General features: G+C 41.0%; 1 protein-coding gene across 5 annotated transcripts in view; it reads left to right on the top strand.

The window, feature by feature from the left end:
• The window catches only part of EXTL3 (exostosin like glycosyltransferase 3), a 125,189-nt gene that overhangs the window by 63,374 nt on the left and 40,298 nt on the right, over nucleotides 1–21,517 (top strand). For 4 of the 5 annotated variants that reach the window (XM_061132682.1, XM_061132680.1, XM_061132677.1 and 1 more), the window contains one exon: nucleotides 20,891–20,982. The gene's annotated coding sequence lies outside the window, so the exon portion shown is untranslated. Of the gene's footprint in view, nucleotides 1–12,886; nucleotides 13,670–20,890; nucleotides 20,983–21,517 lie in introns of those variants that run through there. The other variant, XM_061132681.1, reaches the window with a different exon arrangement.

Genomic DNA, 21,517 nt, shown 5'->3' with positions numbered 1-21,517 from the left:
TCGGAGTAGGCCTTGCCAGACGTCTCGGGGGGCCCGGGAGAGACCTCCAGGGCCTTAGCCACCAGCGAGGAGGATAACCGGTAACGGGCCCCACCCTGGGGGTATAGGGAGCTCTAAATGCGACCTCCCCACCCCCACACGCCCCCTAGAGCCCCGGTTACCTCGCACCCACCTCCACCCCTTTTCCTAAAGGCTCAGCCTCAGCCGTGCAGCCACTTCTGCATCCGAAAGTCCTCCCCCATCCTTTGCCCCCCTGTGTTTGTCCAGCTGCTTATGTAGAGCATCTTCGGTCCACGAAGGGGCATCCGGCCCGCCCCCACCCCCGTTCTGAGCGAGCACACACTTCCACATCTGCTTTCCGCGGCATTCAGACACAGCCGCCTGCAGCTGCTCTTCCTTGGCCTCTTTTCACCCGGCTCACCTCCTTTCACGAGGAGCCCGCAGTCGGAATAGCCACTTCCTGCGCAAGGAAGGGTCCAGGTGCTCCTCTTCTGTGCATCTGGGGCTCTGGTACCCAGGCTCTGTAGTGATGGGCCTAGCGCTGCTCAGGCGGGAGAGGGGCTGCGGAGACCGCGTCTGCACGGCTGAAATCTTAGCAGAGTTAACCAAGCGCGCAGCAGGGTGCAGTGTGAATCCGGAGCGCTTTGGAAGCCCGGCAGGGCTGCCAGACTGCAGAGAGGCTGTTTCTCTTCTCTACCGCTTGAGCCATTGTTATTCGTGGCTTTCGAAGGGGCTTCATCAAGCCCCAAGTTCCACGTCTTCGGAGGAGGAACAGACTCTTGTCCTTTTTTCCCATATGTGATTTACTTAAGAAGTCTAAAGTAGTTCACCCTCCAGTTTAGGTAGCTTCATTTTTGAAGGCTGGGCTTCCCAAGTTTATTTTTTTTTAATCTGTGCGTTGTGGCCACACAGACTGCATTTTCCCCCCGGTTTCGTTCAGCCAATGTCTTGCGCGCTCGTTCAGTTATTCCAACTCTACTGAGCGGCTGGGATGCTAACCTGGGAGATCCTGATAGTCTTTTGAGTGGAGCTCAGCGTTCTCAGCAACTTTTAGCGGGGGGCTTTAAAAGAAAGAAGATCCAGCTTCTTAAACTCTTCCTTGGTTCATTGAAAATACCGTCTCCTGTGGGAATTTCCTGTGGGGAGCCTGAGGAGTCAGAAGTAATTAGAAGTATGGGGGAACCTAGTCTGAGTGCTTTCTGGAAGAGGGTTAGAATTGTAGATCTTCAGAACACTGAAAACATGGTTTATTTAATACTTAAAGATGTAGCCGCTGCTCTCGGGGACATATCTACTAGATAAATGCTTCAGCAGTTTGAGTCTTCAGGTTCCCACCCCTTGCTTTATCAAAGGGGAAAAAACTCTGGCATTTAATGTTCTGCGTGTAGTTGGAATCTTTTTGTCGTTAGGCTTCAGAGCTTTAACCTGTGAAGAGGAAAGGCTTCGTGCAAACAGGATAGAGAGAAATGAGTCAGGGGTAGAGTTAAGCCTGAGAAGGAGGAGTTTGAATGGATGGCTTGAAGCCATGGCAAGAATGTTGTGGGGATTAGATAAGGAGCTGCCCTTTTCCTCAGGGCTTTAGGCTAGCTGTTGAGTGAAATCTCTGAAGGGTGGTGCAGGAGTGGGGCCTGGGCTTCGGTAAGCTGTGCCGAGTAGGGGGGTCCCTAACTAAGGCATGAACTGGAAAGACTATCAGGATCGCCCAGGTTACCATCCCAGCCGCTCAGTACAGTTAGAAAACTGAAGCAGAGCACAAGACATTGGCTGAGCGAACCCTGGGGGACATGCTGTCTGCATGACCACAAGGCATAGATTAAAAAAAAACAAAAACTACGTGGGAAGCCCAGCCTTCAAAAATGAAGCTACCTAAACCGGAGGGAGAAATCCTTAAGAGTCGACTTACGTAAATCATGTCTGGGACCACACAGTGGTTCCCCTGGAGGGACAGTTGGAAGTACTGCCTAAAGCAGAAGGAGATTCAGGTATTCGGAGAAAAATGAAGGTTCCTCTGTTGGTAGAGATTTGAATGTCTTTGCATATTTACTTCAGAGTGAGGCAAGGAATATAAACCTTTCATAAAGCCATGAACCTGTGGACTAATTTCTGCTGGACATTAAATTTAGCTCAGGAAACTTCTGTTAACATATTTCCATCTTAACCCTATTTTTCTTTCCTCTTAATTTTCACAGCTGTTCTGTCGAAAACCTGTAATGATAGGGTAACTAAGTAAGAAGAAAGGATTTTTCATGTATTTGTAGGTTCCTTGAAAATAGGGGAGCTCAGGCAGATGGAGTTCGAGAACTAATGGGGGACTGGTAGACTGTCCGGTAAGCGTGATCTTTTCGTGCCTGAACTGGTCCCATACTCCTTGTACACTTGGAGTTCTTGGTGATATTACTAGATGGAAGAGAAGCAGTATTAAACTTTTTATAATCCTGGGTGTATCAGAGGAATATGAAGACCTCACTTGGTGACATATTTACCTCCTCTGCACGTAGGCTGTAATTTTCAGTATAGGATTTTGCTCACACGTCCCCCAGATGACCCATAAAACACAGGATGGAGCCGTGGGAAGATGAACTATGTCTCAGCATCCAGCAACCTTTGTGGTTTGTAACCCCGGAGTACTTTTACAGAAAAGTAGGCAAACTTTTTCTGTAAACGGCCAAATAGAGAGTATTTTAGAAACCGTTAAGCTTTGCTTTTGTAGAGTGAAACAGACTTATAGGACGTATATGCAGTGTGTGCATGCAGCCGTACACACGTGCCGTCCGTAAGCGAATGATCCAGTGTACCTCGATTTACAGAACACAACTAGCCGTGGTTTGCCAGTGCCGACCTGCGAGCATCACCCCTTCACACACATTACTGCTTTTGTATATTCCTCTGTTTGACGGGGCCCAGTACCTTTTAGACTGACCAGTGAGTGATATTAATGATTAACCTCCTGGATGTTTGCTTTGTTGACTGTTTGTTTTCTTGTTCTCTTATATTTGTCATCATTTTAACTCTCTTCCTCCAACCTCTTTTTAAAATGTTTTTTCAACAAAGATTTGCTACTGAGTGAGGAATAAAAAAATAATGAATTAGATTTGAAATATGCCCTTCATCTGTATAGTAGGAGAGGTTAGACATACATAAATACATGATGATGGTAGATTACTGTAATGTCTTAAATTACTATAGTCCTTGTCGATCATGTCATACTTTCATATTTTGTTTCTCACATAGATTTTGATCTTTATAGTAACTCTGAGAGATAGGAGGCTAAGTGTTAGAATGTTCCTTTTTTAAAAAAAATTATTTTTTTTGCCTGTGCTGGGTCTTCATTGCTACACAGGCTTTTCTCTAGTTACAGTGAGTGGGGGCTACTCTGTGTTGCAGTGTGCGGGCTTCTCATTGTGGAGGCTTCCTTTGTTGCAGAGCATGGGCTCCAGAGCACGGGCTTAGTTACTCTGCGACGTGGGATTTTCCTGGACCAGGGATTAAACCTGTGAGTCCTGCATTGGCAGGCGGATTCTCTGAGCCACTAGGGAAGACCCAATATTCCCTTTTGTGAAGGGGAAGGAAGGTAGGAAAGAAAACTGAGGCGTGGGGGGTTGGGGGGTGGGCTTTTAGTTATTTGACCAGAAGATGTACTAGAAGGCAGAATTACTGACCTGTTCCTCTTTGAATACTTACAGTGATGCGAACCCCCTGGGCCACCCATTCTAATTCGCAGACTAGTTTTTAGGACGCTTGTCCTTCCCAAGCTGCTGCAGTTGGTCTCTCTGGGAGTGTCATCTTTCAGGGCTGTGTAGAACAAGTCTATTTCTTTCCCTTTGACAGTTCTTCAGATGCTGGAAGATAGCCATCATGTTTCCCAGACATGAGTTGCAAATTGGTGTGCATGGATCAGAAAAGGCCTGTGCACGTACAATTGGGCTGCCCAACTTACACCAAGTCTTACATTGGGTGCCAGCTCTTAGAAATGGGGAGATTTCACATGAAAATCTCTATTTCTGGTTTTCTTCAGAAAAAGAAGCTTCAGTGTTGTAGAGTTCACATTTCTGATGATAGTAATCTCCTTTAGGGCCTACTTAGATGGTGCTAGTGGTAAAGAACCCACCTGCCAGTGCAGGAGATGTAAGAGATGCAGGTTCGATCCCTGGTTTGGGAAGATACCCCGGAGGGGAGGTATGGCAGCCCACTCCAGTATTTTTGCCTGGAGAATCCCATGGACAGAGGAGCCTGGTGGGCTATGGTCCATAGGGTCCCAAAGGGTCAGACATGACTGAAGCGAGTTAGCATGCAGTCTCCTTTAGATGCCAAATATCCTGTCCATTTTGCTAAAGTCTCTGCCTGCCAGCTTCACTCTTGCGTAAACTTCACTCTCAAGGCTTCTGTGGTCACTGAGATTACCGTCCTGTTTCCTGGGTCTTCTAGTCCATAGACTATCGATCCTCATCCCCTTCAGATGTTTCTTATTTGACAGTTTCAAATCCCCTGACCTGTTTCTTAGTCCTCTGTCCTGCATTCACTTTGTTAATGTCCCTCCTAACGTGTGGTCCTCAGCGCAGCATACAGTATTCAGTAGACAGTGTCATCTAACAGGACAGAGTGTGGGGGACGCTTACTCTTCTGTTTTTGACACCATACTTTGTTAAAAAAAAAAAAAAGACCAAAAAAAAAAAAATAGGTGATAATTTTTTTTCCCTAATCAGTATTACATATTAGTATATATATAATTTTTTTATTGGAGTATAGTTGCTTTACACTGTTGAGTTGGTTTCTGTTATACGACAGAGTGGATCAGCTATGTTTATACATACACTCCTCTTTTCTGGATTTCCTTCCCGTTTAGGTCACGACAGAGCATTGAGTAGACTCACTGAAATGATACTAATACTCACTGAAATCACAGCTCTGTGTGTGTGCGTGCTGTTGTTAAACTAAATTATTTCCCTGTAGTTTTGAGATCCAAGTGCTCAACTCTACCTTGATTGCCTTTAAATGTACTTAGATATTCCAGACTGATAAAATCTTTTTTTGTATCCTGGGTTTTTTCCAACCTTGACTTTTCCTAGTGTGACTTCCTTTGTGTCTGAAGCAGAGCTATAAAATATAAAAAAAAATTGTGGCATAAAATGGAGAAAATAGTTGATGAGGACCCTAAATTATTATTAACGCAGTGGAAAATTAAGGGGAGGTCTTAAAGCATTGTGCTTGACATTTTGGAGGTGAAACAAAAGGAGGTCTGGGGATGGCCTCGCTACCTTGAGTTTATGTGTTGGTATTATTTCTCCCCCAATGAAACCAGTATGTATGTGCTTTCTCTGTGCAAGGCAGTTGTAAGTCAGTGGGGTCTCAGAATCTAAAAGGATCTTTGAGGTCATATAGTTGACCCTTTTTTTGGTGCTAGTGGTAAAGGACCCGCCTGTCAATGCAGGAGATGTCAGATAGAGGGGTTCGATCCCTGGGTTGTGAAGATCCCCTGGAGAAGGGAATGGCAACCCATTCCAGTATTCCTGCCTGGGAAATCCCATGGACAGAGGAGCCTGGTGGGCTACAGTCCATGGGGTCACAGAGAGTCAGACACGACTGAGCATGCACACGCATGCAGTTCACCCCTTTACTTTATGGGTTAAAAAAGGATAAGAAGCATTTGAGTCAAGAAAGACTGGAATTGTGAAGTTAGGGGTCCTGATGACTCTTAAAGATGGTTAGTTATAAAAGGATGACAGAACTGGAGTCTCAAGTTGAATTCAGCCATGAAGGTTGAAGTTGGATGCCCGAGTCATAAAGCACGATTTAGGTCGTGCTTAGCAAACTGCTACATGAGTTTTCTGTCTTATTTAGGGAGACCTGGAGCCCTAATGATATGAATTGTATGCCTCCATAGCATAAGGTGAAAATCCTATTCTCTTGAGAAATGGAAACTCTTAGAGAAATTAGTTTATGCTCTAGGCACTTGCACATCAAGTTAACTGTTCTGGAAAGATTCTTCAGCAAAATCCATCTGAAGATCTTATTAAAAAAACAAACCTGTTTTTACACCTCTTCCTCCCATACTGTGGAAGCTGTATTTTTCACAGTTATATTGTGAACATTTCCCTGTTTGATTGAAACTGATTGAAAAGCTTATTAATAATCATATTAATGACATGAACTTATCATACTTAATATTTAACCTTCCTCCTAATCTTGGACATTTAATTTGTAGCTTTTTCTGTTGAATGCTTGGTGATTGCATCTTTACAGTACAAATCTTTGCTCACATAGAATGCATTCCTAGAAAGTGAAATTGCTGAGTCAAAGATGTGAATACTTTATGGACTTGTTACAGATGGAAAATTTCAGTTTACTTTCCTACTAATACAACATCAGTGTACCTGTCACTGTAGCTGCCAGCAGAGTGCAGAGATGTCCTGTCCTTTATTATAGTAAGGAGTGTACTTCGTGGACATTCTCAAAATTAAATCTCGGTTCTCATTCTCGACTCTTTCTTACAAATAACATCTGGAAGTGGAATTGAAGAGTCAGTGAAGGCAGGTTTCAGGGCTTCTATTGCTTTAGGCCTAACTGTGTTCCAGAAAGGAGAGTCAGTACCTACTCCCAGCACTGGGGGTGTGGGGATGTTTGCCTTGATCCTGGTTGGTGCCACATACTGTAATCTTACTGTCCTTTGCTGATTTATAGGTGGAAAATGTCACTGTGTCCTGTTTTAAAGATACATTTCCTTGATTTCTGGGATGATTAAATATTGTAACATGTTAAGCCTTTGGGCCCCTTCTTTTTGTGTAGCTTCCTGTTTATTTCCTTTTGCTACTACAGTCTTGCCTTTGCTTCTATTAAAGTAATGCTGTGTTGTAAAGGCCTTCCCCCAGTCTCTTCACTGAATCACAACTTAAAAAAATAAACAAATATTAGAAGCCTTTGGTCCCTTTGTCATCAAGATTGTTGAACTTTTCTTTCATGGATTCCATTTTTGTCTGGATTCCAGTACAAGTGGCTGAACTTATCTTGAGGTGAAATTTCATTTATGTTTTCCTTTTGTTCTTTTTGTGGTTTCATTTATTACAATTACCTCTCAGATTCATCTGGGACTTACTTGGGGTTTTGGTTTGTCAAGCAGGAATTTAGCTTAATTTTTTTCTGAAAAGCTGATTGTCACATTATGGGAAAATCTATGGGAAAGTCACTTTACAGTGACTGCAGCAAAATAACATTTTCCTTAGTTACGAAAGTAGTGCATGCTTATTATAAATGAGTGAAAGCAGAATGAGTATTTTAGTAAACAAATCATGAACCCTTGGGTATCGGGGTACAGCTCTGGCATATGGGTTTGTATCTGGGCTCCTTACCTTCTTGCAGTATGGCCTTAAACAGGTTACCTGACTTTGGGATTCACACTTACTTTTCTTCAGAGTACAGTAGAAAAAAACAGGCCTATCCCCCAGATGGTTGACATGAGGATGAGATGAGATAGTATGTGTAAAGTATTGTATACTGGAGGGTGTTGTAAATATAAATACAGTTATAACAAGTGGTAGGTCTATAGTGATAACAAATGAAGACCGCCCCGCCCCTGTCTTCCAGAAGTCTGTGCTGTAGTCTGTAGACTTTCTGCGTGAATGAGGTATATTGCTCTTTGGCCTCCTTAGTTGTCTGTAATTACATTGATTCAGATGTCCTCAGTCTGAATGAGGACTGTGATCAGTTCTTTGTTAGACCAGTACTTTTGAATTTGTGTGTGTGCTCTGCAATAAAATCACCTGGAGCTTTGTCAAATGGCAGGAACTTGAGGCCCATACTTGGGAATTCTGATTCAGTTACTGTTGGGCGGGCCTGGGTTTATCTTGTGAAAACATTCAGAGGTGATTTTGCATCTTGATTTTGTATTACGCTAGTTAAAAAGTGACTTGTCAGACATGATTTTCATTTGTGGGATGTTATCAAACTGCTGGGAGTGGAAACAGTTAAAGGAATTGGCATAATTTTCCAATCAAGGACTTATCCTGGAGTTGAGACTTCTGTGTTGAGATTTATTACTGACTAAATGCAGCAGTATTTGACCTAGGTTAATGAAGAATGTTTGTTTGTTTGTTAATACACTATATACAGTTGAGTAATGGAAGGAATGCTTATTGTGTGCCTGCTCAGGGCCTTTGTGGAACATCTTTGGACTTAGTAATCTGCTCTTGACCCCGGGTTCACTTGTTTGTCCTTTTCTCAAAGCCCTATAATAAAGGCGGCTCATCTCCGTGGTTCTCTGTGGTTGTGTCATCGTCTTGACTCGTAACTCAGCGAGTGTGTCAGTGCACAACCAGTTTTTCTCACCTGATTTTGGTTTTTAATTGTCAGCAACTTTCTACTTCCCTTGTTTTACACCCAAGTTACGTTACCCAGTAAATAAACTATGGTGGTTGTCTTATGAAAAGCACACACTGCTCTCCTGTAACTTGTGAAATGCATACATTCAGTTTTCACAAGTCATTCTTTATCAACAGTTAGCTTCCCTGAAAAGTGCATTTTGTTATTTTGAATGATAGACGAGAGAAGTCAGAATCTTAACAGTAGTGCTAGTATCAGGAAATTTGTTTTAGTTTAATTCGTTTAGCTTATTGAAATCCTCAATTTTAAACTAGGTAGTCTTCCCGGAACAGGCTGTTTGTCATGCCTGTGCATAGCAGGAAATCAGGAAATGATGTTGTTTGGTGTTGCTACAGAATTAAAAAAATCTTTGAAATACTGCTTTCAACAACCTTATTGAAATGATTTTTGTGCAGAACTACTTTATCTAGTTTGAAGGGCTTGTGGCCATGGCAGTAATCGCAGGTTGTAATAGTTTCTGCCTGCTTGATGGGCCTGTGTGCTAACTGCTACATGCGCAGACACACAGGTAGGTCATTCACTCTGAGCACATTGTTTTCTTTTTTGTTTAGCAGATAAATCAGTGTGAATATAGAGTTGACTTGAGGTTTGGAATAGTATTACCATGAGTGTTAATTACAGCTCTCATTACCCGTGTACAGCAGAGCTGTAGTAATCTGGGTAATTTAAAAATAATTTATGCATGCTGTGCCTGTGATGTGTTCCCTGAATTAACGTCACAGGCAGTTTATCTTAAATGGGTAAGACACTAGTGAGTGTGGGCCTTAGAGTAACTCTGCTTTGAATCCAAGTTTTACTCAGTATGGATGCCCTTGGGCAAATTTCCTAACCTCTGTGCTTTGGTTTCCTCATGTACGTAGTGGGAACGCTGGTAGTACGTGTTTCATAAGATTATCATGAAGATTACGTGTGTGAAGGAACACAGTAGGTCTAACCTAGCATACAGTAGACATGCAATAGATGTTCACTGTTACCACAGGTATTTAATAGATTAAAGTCAGTTGAAGGTTTCATTAGGGAACATCTGGAAAAGCATCTAGTTTCTTGCCCCAGTCTGCCTCCATACGTTTCAGATAAAACACATAACTGCAGCCCAAGTGGAACCAGCTGTTTATTCCCTTCTTCTCTCCCTGATGTTTTTTTTTTTTTCCTCTCTCCATTGAGTGTTTTGCTTTAGCTCAGTTTAGTGGTTTTTTTTTTTTTTTTTTTTTTTCTTAAATGAAGAAAATTATATAGCTCTGTTGAAAGACATTAAAGAAGACCTAAATGAACAGAGAGATATGCCAGGTCCATGATAGGAAGTTTCAATATCAGAGTATTTTAGTTGTAAAAGAAGAGAAGTCGAGTCAGTAGGATGGTTATTTTATCAGCAGACTCTTGAAAGCAGGGCCCTCATCACTGGTAATGTTCTCACTGAGACAGAGGAGTGTTAGAGGGGAAGGCACTCACAGAGGAGGTGGCACCAGTAAGCTCAGGTGTAGGAGGGAGGCGGGGAAAGGACCAGACAAGCATGTGTGGAATTCTGACTGAGAACTCGAAGCCCAACTATCTCCTCAGCATACGTCCTGGACCTTTGACTTGAGTTACTTACCATTTCAGCTTCCAGGAATGTAACTGGTTTCAAGCCTTCCAGTGAATGGCTAACAGATGAAGAATTCCCATTTATCAGCAAAAAAAAATTTGGTTAAGGGAAAGAGTAAAAAGTTACGGCATCGGCGGTGATCTGAACGATAAATTGTACACGATATTTTGAACTTTTCCCTCTTTACTGGGAGAAGACAGTAACGTAACCTCCTTATACTCAGAGATGTACCCTTGATGCCATTGGAACATTGAGGGGTGGATGTCTGTGTTGCTGACCATTGGAGAAGGGAGATCAAGATTAGAGAGGTAAATTTCATAGTCTTCCAATCAGGGGGTGCTAATTGAAGCTGTTGGCAAACTCCAGTAAATAAAGATAGGGAAAGAGAAGAGGACAAGGGATAAACCCCCGAGGACAAACTGTGCTTACGGAGTGGTGAAAGGTACCGGAGGGTGAGCTGTTGAGGCGGAGAACCGGGAGAATGGGTGAGTCAATTATGTAAAATACAAATCAACTTAATATGACACTGGGGCAGGGATGAAGATGACAGAACTGTTTGATAGGAGAAATAAAGGTGTGACTAAATGGAGAGAATGAACGTTCATGCTTCCGGATAAGATCAACAATGTTAACACCTCCCTACCTACGAGCGATGTATGAATAATTTAATTCTTTTTATGTATTACTGAATTCCGTGCACTATTATTTGTTCAGTATTTTTGTCTTATATTCATGAGAGAGATGTATCTGTCGTTTTCTTTTTTGGTGCTTTCTTTGGTTTGGGTATCAGGGTCGGTAAGATAGACTGGGAGGTGTCCCCCCACTCCGGAAGAGATTGTATATAATAGATCATTATGTTGGGTTGGCCAATAAGATGCTGTGGAAAAACCTAAAGCAACTTTTTGGCCAACCCTGTACTTTAAACACTTGGTAGAAATTCTCCAGTGCAAGCCTTTGGGGCTGGACATTTCTTTTGGGGGACACTTCTTTTGTAATTTTAAAATTACAGAGTCAATTTGTTTAGTAGTTGTAGGACTAATTATTTCCTATTGGGTGAGTTGTGGCAGTTTGTGTTTTTTGAGGCATTGGTCCATTTTGTCTAGTTGTCAAACTTACGTGTGTTGTTCCTAGTCTTCCTTTATTATCCTTTTGATGCCTGCAGGACTTGTGTGATATCCTGTTTCATTCCCACCGTTGATGATTTGTATCTCTTTTCCTTCTTTGTCAGTCTTGAGCAGGTTTGTCAAAATTGTTGATGAACCTCTGTTTTATTGAGTTTTGTCTTTATGTTTTTGATTTCATTGATTTGTCCTCTTTATTATTCCTTTCCTTCTGCTTACTTTGAGTTTATTTTGTTCTTGTAGGTTCTTGAAGTAGGAGCTTAGGTTATTGATCTGAAATATTCCCTCTTTTCTAACGTAAGTATCACCATCTATAATATCTTATTTCATCCCCACAATAACCCTGGAGGTATGTAGGGATTTTCAGTATCACTTTAAGGAGGAAATTGTGTAATATTCTTAAAATCTCAAAGCTGAGTTCTGAACTAGAGATTCTGGCTGCAAGTCCAGATGGCCTGCAAGCCTCCTCCTAGATGTGAAAGTCTCTCCTTTTATTTTTCAGTGTTTCATTTCCCTTGAACCAAGACTTCATAGGCTCTAAATCTCAAACTTGTTTGAAAATGAAACTGTAAACTAAGACTTTCACCTAGTATAATTATTTATTGAGCAGTGACCTGGTAAGCAGAACTATGTGGTATTTTGTAGAGAGGTTTTAAAAGTGGTGAGAAAAACAGTTTTTACATCCAGCTGGAGAGAAACAAATTGCTTAGATGAAACTAAGGAACACTTGAAGTTCGGCAGGAGAGTGATATGGACAACCGACTGTTGTGGTTAGAAAAACACTTTCAGAGGTAGAAAATTTGGCAAAACAGGTAAACTGATAGTGTATGAAGTGAGAAGCACAGACACTTAATGAGCACAGATTGTTTGCCCTCCAGTAATAAAGGGTAAATCAAAACAGGAGAATGACATTTTATCAAACTGCCTTTTTTTAAAAATAGCATTCAGTTGGATTTATTCGGTTAATTATTTATTTATTTTTATTTACTTTTAATTTTTATTAAAAAAAATTTTTTTTTCCATTTATTTTTAGTAGTTGGAGGCTAATTACTTTACAATATTGTAGTGGTTTTTGCCATACACTGACATGAATCAGCCATGGATTTACATGTGTTCCCCATCCCCATCCCCTGTCCTGCCTCCCTGTCCATCCCATCCCTTTGGGTCTTCCCAGTGCACCAGCCCTGAGCACTTGTCTCATGCATCCAACCTGGGCTGGTGATCTGTTTCACCCTTGATAGTATACTATGTTTGTTTGGTTAATTAATGCTTAACTGCAGCAACAGACGCAGAAATCTTAGTGGCCTGAGATAACCAAAGTTTCTCACTCTTTCCCATTCAAGTGACTATCTCCAGTGGTGACCCAGAGCTCTGGGTTGCTTTTAATCTCACCTCTCCATAGTTGTAGAGTTTTTTGCTTTCAGTCTCTCAAGTAGTTGGGGGAAGAAGAATCCATCCCTGTTCTTAAGAGCCTTGTACAGGAAATGATACCTTGTTTCTTCTCATGTTCTCTTTGGCAAGAACTAGTCTTCTGATTCCAGCCAAACTGTAAGGCAGAGAGGGAAATGGAGGGGAGCAGATCCATACTTGTGGAGTAAGAACCGTCTCTGTCACACCGTGACTGGTCAGCTCTTGGGAAACAGATGCCCTCTGTGTTGTTGCTGGGAGGATAAAGTGGCCATCTTTCTAGCAGACAGTAATTTTTAAAATAAGATATTCTTGCACTGACCCATGTTAAATTTTTTTTTCTGAGGAGCTACCCATGGATGTATGCAAAGATAGCTACAAGAATAGTTGTTATAGCGTTGATTATAATGAAAAATTGAAAACAAATGTCTAACAAAAAGAGGATTGGTTAAACAAATTATGGTGTTTCTGTCCTCAGTTATTGACCGTCATATGGTATAGCATGTAATGATATGGGTCATTAGACTGTTCTTGTTATAAGTGGGAACAATCAGATTACAGAAAAGAACATATGTCCCATTTTTGTAAGCATGTTTATTCATGCATAGACTAAAGACTGGAGGAGGTCTCTGGTTTTGGCACAATAGCAGACTAGATTAATATAAACTCTTTGCTACACAATGCATATTTTGCTTTCAGGAAAGAGATTCTCATTAAAATTAAAAAGTGGAGTGGGGGCAGGAGAGGTTGGGGATTGAAAAAGCATCTGATGAACAGTCTGATGCTATAGTCTCTTAGGGTGTTTGCCAGTTTTGGTAACTTGCAGTTTAGTTCCCCAGAAATAAGAGACAGAGCCTTGTGCCTGTGAGTGTCAGACTGAGACAACAGATGACAGTATGGATCTTCAAAAGGTTGAACACTCACTACAGGAATGGGTAGACTGGAAAGAAATAAAGTCTCTGTTAGCAAGATCCAGAACTGGCTGGGGAAGGGAGTATTCACTGAGAACTCAGAACCATTTTCCCTTCGTATGGGTTTTGTGTTCAAATTTACATTTTCTTGGCTTCTAGGAGACTCCCCAGACTGAGAGATCGACATAAAAAGCAGTCCAAAGCTGATGATAATAGAATCAGCAGACAGAAGAAACTCAGCACATGAAGGACAGGAACAGAAAACGTGAGAAAGAGTAGGTGCTATCATAAAAATAAGGCAGATTTTAAAAAAGGAGCTAACAGAATTTCTGGAAATGTAAAATAGTCATTGAAATCAAAACCTGGTGGTTTTGATAAACAACCCCTTAGGTACAAAAGAGAGAATTAATGAGTTAGATCAAGAGTTGGCCAACTGTGGCTTGTGGGCTAAATCTTGGTTGTGGTTTGTTTTTGTACAGCCTGCATGGTAAGAATGGTTTTTATATTTTTAAAGGATATTAAAAAGAGACAAATGAAAATATTCTACTTAGACTGGATGTGGCTCCCAAAGCCTTGTATGTTTACTGTCTGGCTCTTTACTGAAAGCATTTCCTGACCCCTCAACTGTGTAGATAACGAGGACATTTCCAGATGGTAGCACAAAGGATAAAAGAATACAGAGGAAAGGTTTAAAGACATGGAGAATGGAATGAGGAGGTCTGACATATGTCATACGTTCAAAAGGAGAGAATGAATGACAGGCCCTATACAAAGAGTTAATGACTAAACAAACAAACAAACAAATAATGATTGAACATTTTCTACAATAATGAAAGACATGCATCTTAAGAACCAAAAAGTTTGAGTGCTGAGCAGCATCCCACTCACCTTCCACTCCTGCCCCCTGCTCCAGATTCCACATGTAGACATAGCAGAACTCCAAAGCTGAAGAGATCTTAAATACAGCCAGCATGAAGAGTCAGGTTATCCAGGAGGTACAATAGTTCGACATCTCACTTCTCAGCAACAATGATAGAATCCAGAGGATTCTTCAGTTGATGGAAAAGAGTTATTACCCTAGACTGGTGCATGCAATTGGATCATTATTTAGGATTTAGGGTGAAATAAGGTATTTCACATAAAATTTACCACCAACAAACTCTGACTGGAGGAACTACTTTAGGAAAAAGAAAATAACCAGAGGGAAGGAATGAAATGTAAAAAGGAGTGGAGCTCTGAATAAGGAGCGTGGTAAATAATGTGGGTGAATCTAAACAAGCACAAGTTGTACTAATGACAGTAAGGGCTAATGTTGAGTGAGTAAAAGCTTGGTGGAGCTACAGTATCAGTCAGTACTGATGTACAGTCAGGAGAGGTCATCATAGGTAAAGTTGTTCCGTCGCTAAGTCGTGTCTGACTCTCTGTGACCCCATGGACTGTAGCCCATCAGGCTCCTCTGTCCATGGGATTTCCCAGATAAGAATACTGGAGTGGGTTGCCATTTCCTTCTCCAGGGAATCTTCCTGACCTAGGGATCAAACTCAATGTCTCCTGCTTGGCAGATTGGATTCTTTACCACTGAGCCACCAGGGAGGCTCCAGTCATAGGTAAAGATCTTTTGTTAATTGAGAAGAGGGACAAAATACTAGAGATAATGTTAAACTTTCAACTAAAGTCATAAATTGAATATATAACTTCCAGACTGGTAGAGGGTTTAAAAGACACAACAAACTTATCAACTAAAAGTCAGGAAAGAGATGGGGAATAGAAAAAAGTGATAAATAACCCCCCTTCAAAAAAGATTATTAGTAAATCTTAATGTATCACAAAAGTATAAGTAGATCAAACACTATAGTTTAAAGTCAAATGTTGTTAAATTGGAGTTCTATTAAAAGAATGAAATCTTGTTCTCAAGTGTTTCTAAGAGGCAGCTAAAATACAAGGAAAGACATGGAAAGTTTGCTGGGAAAAGAATGGAAAAAGTTAAGCTAGGTAACTATTAGCTGAGAGCTGAGTGTCTGACCAAGTGGCAGGTAGTACCCAAATATCCATCGAGAGTTCAGTGGTGGCATATACCTACCATGGAATATTATTCAGCCAAAAAGAAGGATGAAGTTCTGTGCTGCAACATAAATGAACGATGAAACATGCTAAATGAAATAAGTGAGTTCCATAAGGACAGATATTCTATGATACTCCTTACATGAATATTTAGAAAAGGGAAGTTCATAGAGACAGTAAAGTAGAGATTACCAGGGGCTGGGATTGATTATATTCTTTGCAGCCAAAGATGGAGAAGCTTTATATGGTCAGCAAAAGCAAGACTGGGAGCTGACTGTGGCTCAGATCATGAACTCATTGCCAAATTCAGACTTAAATTGAAGAAAGGAGGGGAAACCACTAGACCATGCAGGTATGACCTAAATCAAATCCCTTAGGATTATACAATGGAAGTGACAAATAAATTCAAGGGATTAGATCTGATAGACAGAGTGCCTGAAGAACTATGGACGGAGGTTTGTGACATTGTACATGAGGCAGTGATCAAGACCATCCCCAAGAAAAAGAAATGAAAAAAGGCAAAATGATTGTCTGAGGAGGCCTTCCAAATAGCTGTGAAAAGAAGAAAGTGAAAGGCAAAGGAGAAAAGGAAAGATACACTCATTTGAATGCAGAGTTCCAAAGAGTAGCAAGGAGAGATAAGAAAGCCTTCCTCAGTGATCAATTCAAAGAAATAGAGGAAAACAATAGAATGGGAAGGACTAGAGATCTCTTCAAGAAAATTAGAGATACCAGGGGAACATTACATGCAAAGATGAGCACAATAAAGGACAGAAATTGTCGGAACCTAACAGAAGCAGAAGATATTAAGAGGTGGCAAGAATACACAGAGCTATGCAAAAAAGATCTTCACGACCCAGATAATCATGGTGGTGTGATCACTCACCTAGAGCCAGACATCCTGAAATGCAAAGTCAAGTAGGCCTTAGGAAGCATCACTACGAACAAAGCCAGAGAAGGTGATGGAATTCCAGTTGAGCTATTTCAAATCCTAAAAGATGATGCTGTGAAAGTGCTGTACTCAATATGCCAGCAAATTTGGAAAACTCAGCAGTGGCCACAGGACTGGAAAAGGTCAGTTTTCATTCCAATCCCAAAGAAAGGCAATGCCAAAGAATGCTCAAACTACTGCACAATTGCACTCATCTCACACACTAGCAAAGTAATGCTCAAATTCTCCAAGCCAGGCTTCAACAGTACATGAACTGTGAATTTCCAGATGTTCAAGCTGGATTTAGAAAAGGCAGAAGAACCAGAGACCAAATTGCCAACATCCGTTGGATCATAGAAAAAGCAAGAGAGTTTCAGAGGAACAGCTGCTTTATTGACTATGCCAAAGCCTTTAACTGTGTGGATCACAACAAACTGGAAAATTCTTAAAGAGATGGAAATACCAGAGCACATGACCTACCTCCTGAGAAATCGGTATGCAGGTCAAGAAGCAACAGTTAGAACCAGACATGAACAACAGACTGGTTCCAAATCGGGAAAGTAATACATCAGGGCTGTATATTGTCACCCTGCTTATTTAACTTATATGCAGAGTACATCATGAGAAATGCTGGGCTGGATGAAGCACAAGCTGGAATCAAGATTACCGGGAGAAATATCAATAACCTAAGATATGCAGATGACCACACTTATGGCAGAAAGTGAAGAAGAACTAAAGAGCCTCTTGATGAACGTGGAAGAGGAGAGTGAAAAAGTTGGCTTAAAACTCAACATTCAGAAAACTAAGATCATGGCATCTGATCCCATCACTTCGTGGCAAATAGATGGGGAAACAATGGAAATAGTGACAGACTTTATTTTGGGGGGCTCCAAGATCACTGCAGATGGTGACTGCAGCCATGAAATTAAAAGACACTTGCTCCTTGGAAGAAAAGCTATGACCAGCCTGGACAGCATATTAAAAAGCAGAGACATTACTCTGCCAACAAAGGTCCGTCTAGTCAAAGCTATGGTTTTTCCAGTATTCATGTATGGATATGAGAGTTGGACTATAAAGAAAGCCGAGCACAGAAGAATTGATGCTTTTGAACTGTGGTGTTGGTGAAGACTCTTGAGAGTCCCTTGGACTGCAAGGAGATCCACCCAGTCCATCCTAAAGGAGATGAGTCCTAGGTGTTCATTGGAAGGACTGATGTTGTAGCTGAAACTCCAATACTTTGGTCACCTGATGCAAAGAACTGCGTCACTGGAAAAGACCCTGATGCTGGGAAAGATTGAAGGTGAGAGGAGAAGGGGACGACAGAGGATGGGATGGTTGGATGGCATCACCGACTCAATGGACTTGAGTTTGAGTAAACTCCGGGAGTTGGTGATGGACAGGGAGGCCTGGCGTGCTGCCGTCTGCAGGGTTGCAAAGAGTCGAACGTGACTGAGTGACTGAACTGAACTGAACGGGGAACAGGGAGGTGAGTTACTGCCTCCTGGTTGTAGAGTTTCTGCTTGAGGTGATGGAAAACTTTTGGAAATGGTAATGATGGTTGTACAACATTTTGACTGTAATTAATGCTGCAGGCTATACTCTTAATTAAGATGGCAGTTTTATGTTGTATATGTTTTATCACAACAACAAAATTTTTTTAAAAGCTGAGTGCCTGATACTAATATCGGCCAGAGTAAACTTTAAGGCAAAAAGTATTTCTAGGGATAATGAGAATCTGTACATAATTATATTCCTTCTGACTGCCTGACAGAAAATGTGCCATCTCTTGGGAAAATTGTATTTACTACTATGTTTATAGTACTTTTAAACAGTGTCCAGCACACAATAAAAAAAAATCCTAAGATTGCAAAGAAACAGGTAAACAGGATGTACAATCAAGAGAAAAATAGTAGAATAAAGTCTACAGGTGCCCCAGACAGTAACATTAGATAAGGAATTTTATTCTTATAAATATGCTAAAGAAAATAGAAGAGAAGATGGAAAAAATAAATAGATGAGGAATTTCAATAGAGAAATGGAATCTCTAACAAAGGACTTAATGGACATTCCAGAACTGAAATGTATAAAACCTGAATTTAAGCATTTATTGGGTGGAATTAACCTTTAACCAGATATAGCAGAAGAATGGTGTGGTGAACTGAAAATCAGATCAGTTGCAATTATTCAAGCTAAAGCATTATTAGATGAAAAAAATACTGAGTAATGCAGAGTTACTGAATCGTTACTCTGATTCAGAGTAATGCACAGGATAAACTGATGGGGAATTGAGGTTAGGCATAATGGTTTGTTATGGTCCAGTATTAGGGTGAAGACGGTAGAATAAAAGGAAGGGATAAATGCACACATTGTAAATTATTATTATAAATATATTATTACCATAGTAATTATTATAAAAAGGATTGGATACAGTTTGGCAGATCTAAAAATAACTCCAGGACTTGTAGCCAATAATAGACTATAAAATTGAGATTCTGTGTAGGGTGATTTTTACTCACTATCTAATATTTGTAACAATCCTGAACATGAGTGTTTTACTTATGAAAAAACTGCAGCTCATTATGGTTAAGTGACCATCTAAGAGCTTGCTAAGCTGTGATTTGATCCAGGTCTGGACAGGAGGTCTGTACTCTTTCCTGTATATCACATTGTTTCTAGTTTGCAAAAGGGGAAGAATGTAGCATCATGGGCAGATTTGAAAGTTTTTGGAAAGAGGGAATACTTGGAATCATGAAGTGGCCATGGTGTGTGCTAGAGGAGGTAGCCTTGTTGATCAGCCACTAAATTGTGTCCGACTCTCTGCGACCCCACGGACAGCAGCACGCCAGGCTTCCCTGTCCTTCGCTATCTCCCAGAGTTTGCTCAGAATCATATCCATTGAGTCAGTGACATCATCCAACCATCTCATTCTCTGTCGCCTCTTTTGGGAGCTGGAAATGCTGGTCTGCTAGTGCAGAGCAGAAAGGCTAGGGTGGGAGTAGTAACTTTGGGGGTTGAAGCCTTCTGAATGGATGGATTCATTACCAGATGACGTCAGAAGCCTTGGGGGGGCACTTTCTGTATGATGTAGGACCACCAGTGGTGCCAGCAAAGCAGAAAGGGAAGAGTCAGGGAGATGGGTGGAATAAAGAATACAGTGTCACGGGCAACCAAGGGAGCGTTGAGAGTTTGTAGAGCGGGAAAGTGATCGGTGATATCATTCATTTATTTAACAGATGTTTACAGAGATGCTAACCATGTGCCTGGCACTGTGCTGAGACCTGGTGATGCGGCAGTGCTCCAGGCAGACAAGGTTCCTACCCACAAGAATGAGGTTTTGTTGGGAAAGATAGGTGATACTGTATAGTCCATGGGATCGCAAAGAGTCCGACACGACTGAGCGACTTTCACTTTCAGGAGCTAGTTATGAAGGTCCTGGCAGTGCAGTGGGAGAGCACTGAAAATTTCTGAGGAACGGACAGCCATGGTCTCACTCAGATTTTAAGATGATGCTTCTGGTTGCTGTGTGTAGAATGCATCGTAGGGTGCAGGCTGACAAGCTGGGCATTCAGTGCTGTGGCAGATGACAGAAGCAGTGAGGCGTGTGTACTGCGTGTGAAGTTACATCGATGAGGAGACTGCTCCTGATCAGTGTTTCATGGGACATTTATTTCTAGATCCTAGTACCTTCATTGTCATGTTCCAGAGAATGGCAGGAGAGATTCTAAGTGTTTTTGGTTTTCTTCTGTGCTTGAAATGATGGATTTAGCTGTTTGGGAAAGAAAGTTCATGCTTCAGAGCACTGATGACACTTTTGCCTAATTCCAGTAAAAGAGATGGAAGTTGATGGGGACAGAAATTTTAGAGTCAATGTTGAATTACTGGTTTCCATCAGGACATTTGTTTCTTGTTCCAGTTCTGTTCACTGTAAGTTGGTGGTGCTAGCAATAGGAGATTGTGTAGTCAGTCTCCAGATGACTTTTTAAAGACATTTTGTTTAGACTCTGTATAGTTTATTTTTGAGTTTTAATATGAAAAATGTTAAACACATAAAAAGCAGACCCGCGTATCTCCCTACCATTCAGTGTCAACAGCAGTCTGGTCATGACTAATCTTGTTTCACTGATTCCCCAGAGTTCTCACCATCACCCTTGTCCTATTTATTTTTAAGCAAATTCCAGATAAATCGTCTGTAAATATCTCAGTATATACTTCTAAAAGGTAAGAACTTTTCTACATTTTAGTGTTTTGGTTTCTTCACTCATGGAGCACATAAACAGGTAACCATATAGCTGGATGGTTTGCCTTTGAGAGTGCCAATTTATGCTTATTGTCCAAGTGTATTTATTGATAGGACCCCTTTTCACTTAAAATACTGTCTCCATTTGAACAATAAATTCTATGATTGCCTTGTATACATGAGAAACCTTTTCATAGTGGACAGTAAATAAATTCTTCAGTATTGAGTGTTTTCCTAATTGCTTGTCACCTCTCTGTCTTCTATCAGGAGAGCAAGCCCTGGAGTTCACTCCTTCAGGAGATGATCCAGCGAAGTGCAGTGCTACGTGAGTCAGAGAGAGGAGGGACCTGAGCCACATGGTAAGAAGGGGCTGGAGCAGCCGAGTTGCCTGGATTATGCCATTTTTTTTCCTCCACCCCAGTCTTTCTTTGTTAGGATTTGCTCAAAAAACACAGAGCACATTTTTTTATTTTGAAAACAAAAAAGGAGATTTCTAACATTTGAATTAAAAGGATAATACTTTAGAAATATTGACCTACATGAATATCTGGTAAGCTGCTAAACTAAATTACCCAAGTTTAGGTTTTTTCCATGATTGATTATTATTTGGGTTTTGTTGTCCTTATCTCATGGTCTACTTACTCAGACCTCTTAGTAACATTGTCATCACTTTCTGTTATTATCTAAAAGGATAGATGACTCTATCAGACATTTAATAGTTATACATGGTTAGCAAAGGTGGACGCTAGAGAGAGTGAGCATCCATAAAATACCCCTCATTTTACACTGTCTTGTGGTAGTATCCTTGCTGTTTGTCTGTGTCTTTTTAGTAGTTCCCTGAGGTCAAAGATTATTTTACATCCTAACTTCTCCCACAGTTATACTTAGCATGTC

The sequence above is a fragment of the Dama dama genome, chromosome 29 (genome assembly GCF_033118175.1).
Source record: "Dama dama isolate Ldn47 chromosome 29, ASM3311817v1, whole genome shotgun sequence".
Classification (NCBI taxonomy): domain Eukaryota; kingdom Metazoa; phylum Chordata; class Mammalia; order Artiodactyla; family Cervidae; genus Dama; species Dama dama.
Note: the sequence above shows the minus strand (reverse complement) of the source record. Positions and strands in the feature narration are given on the sequence as shown.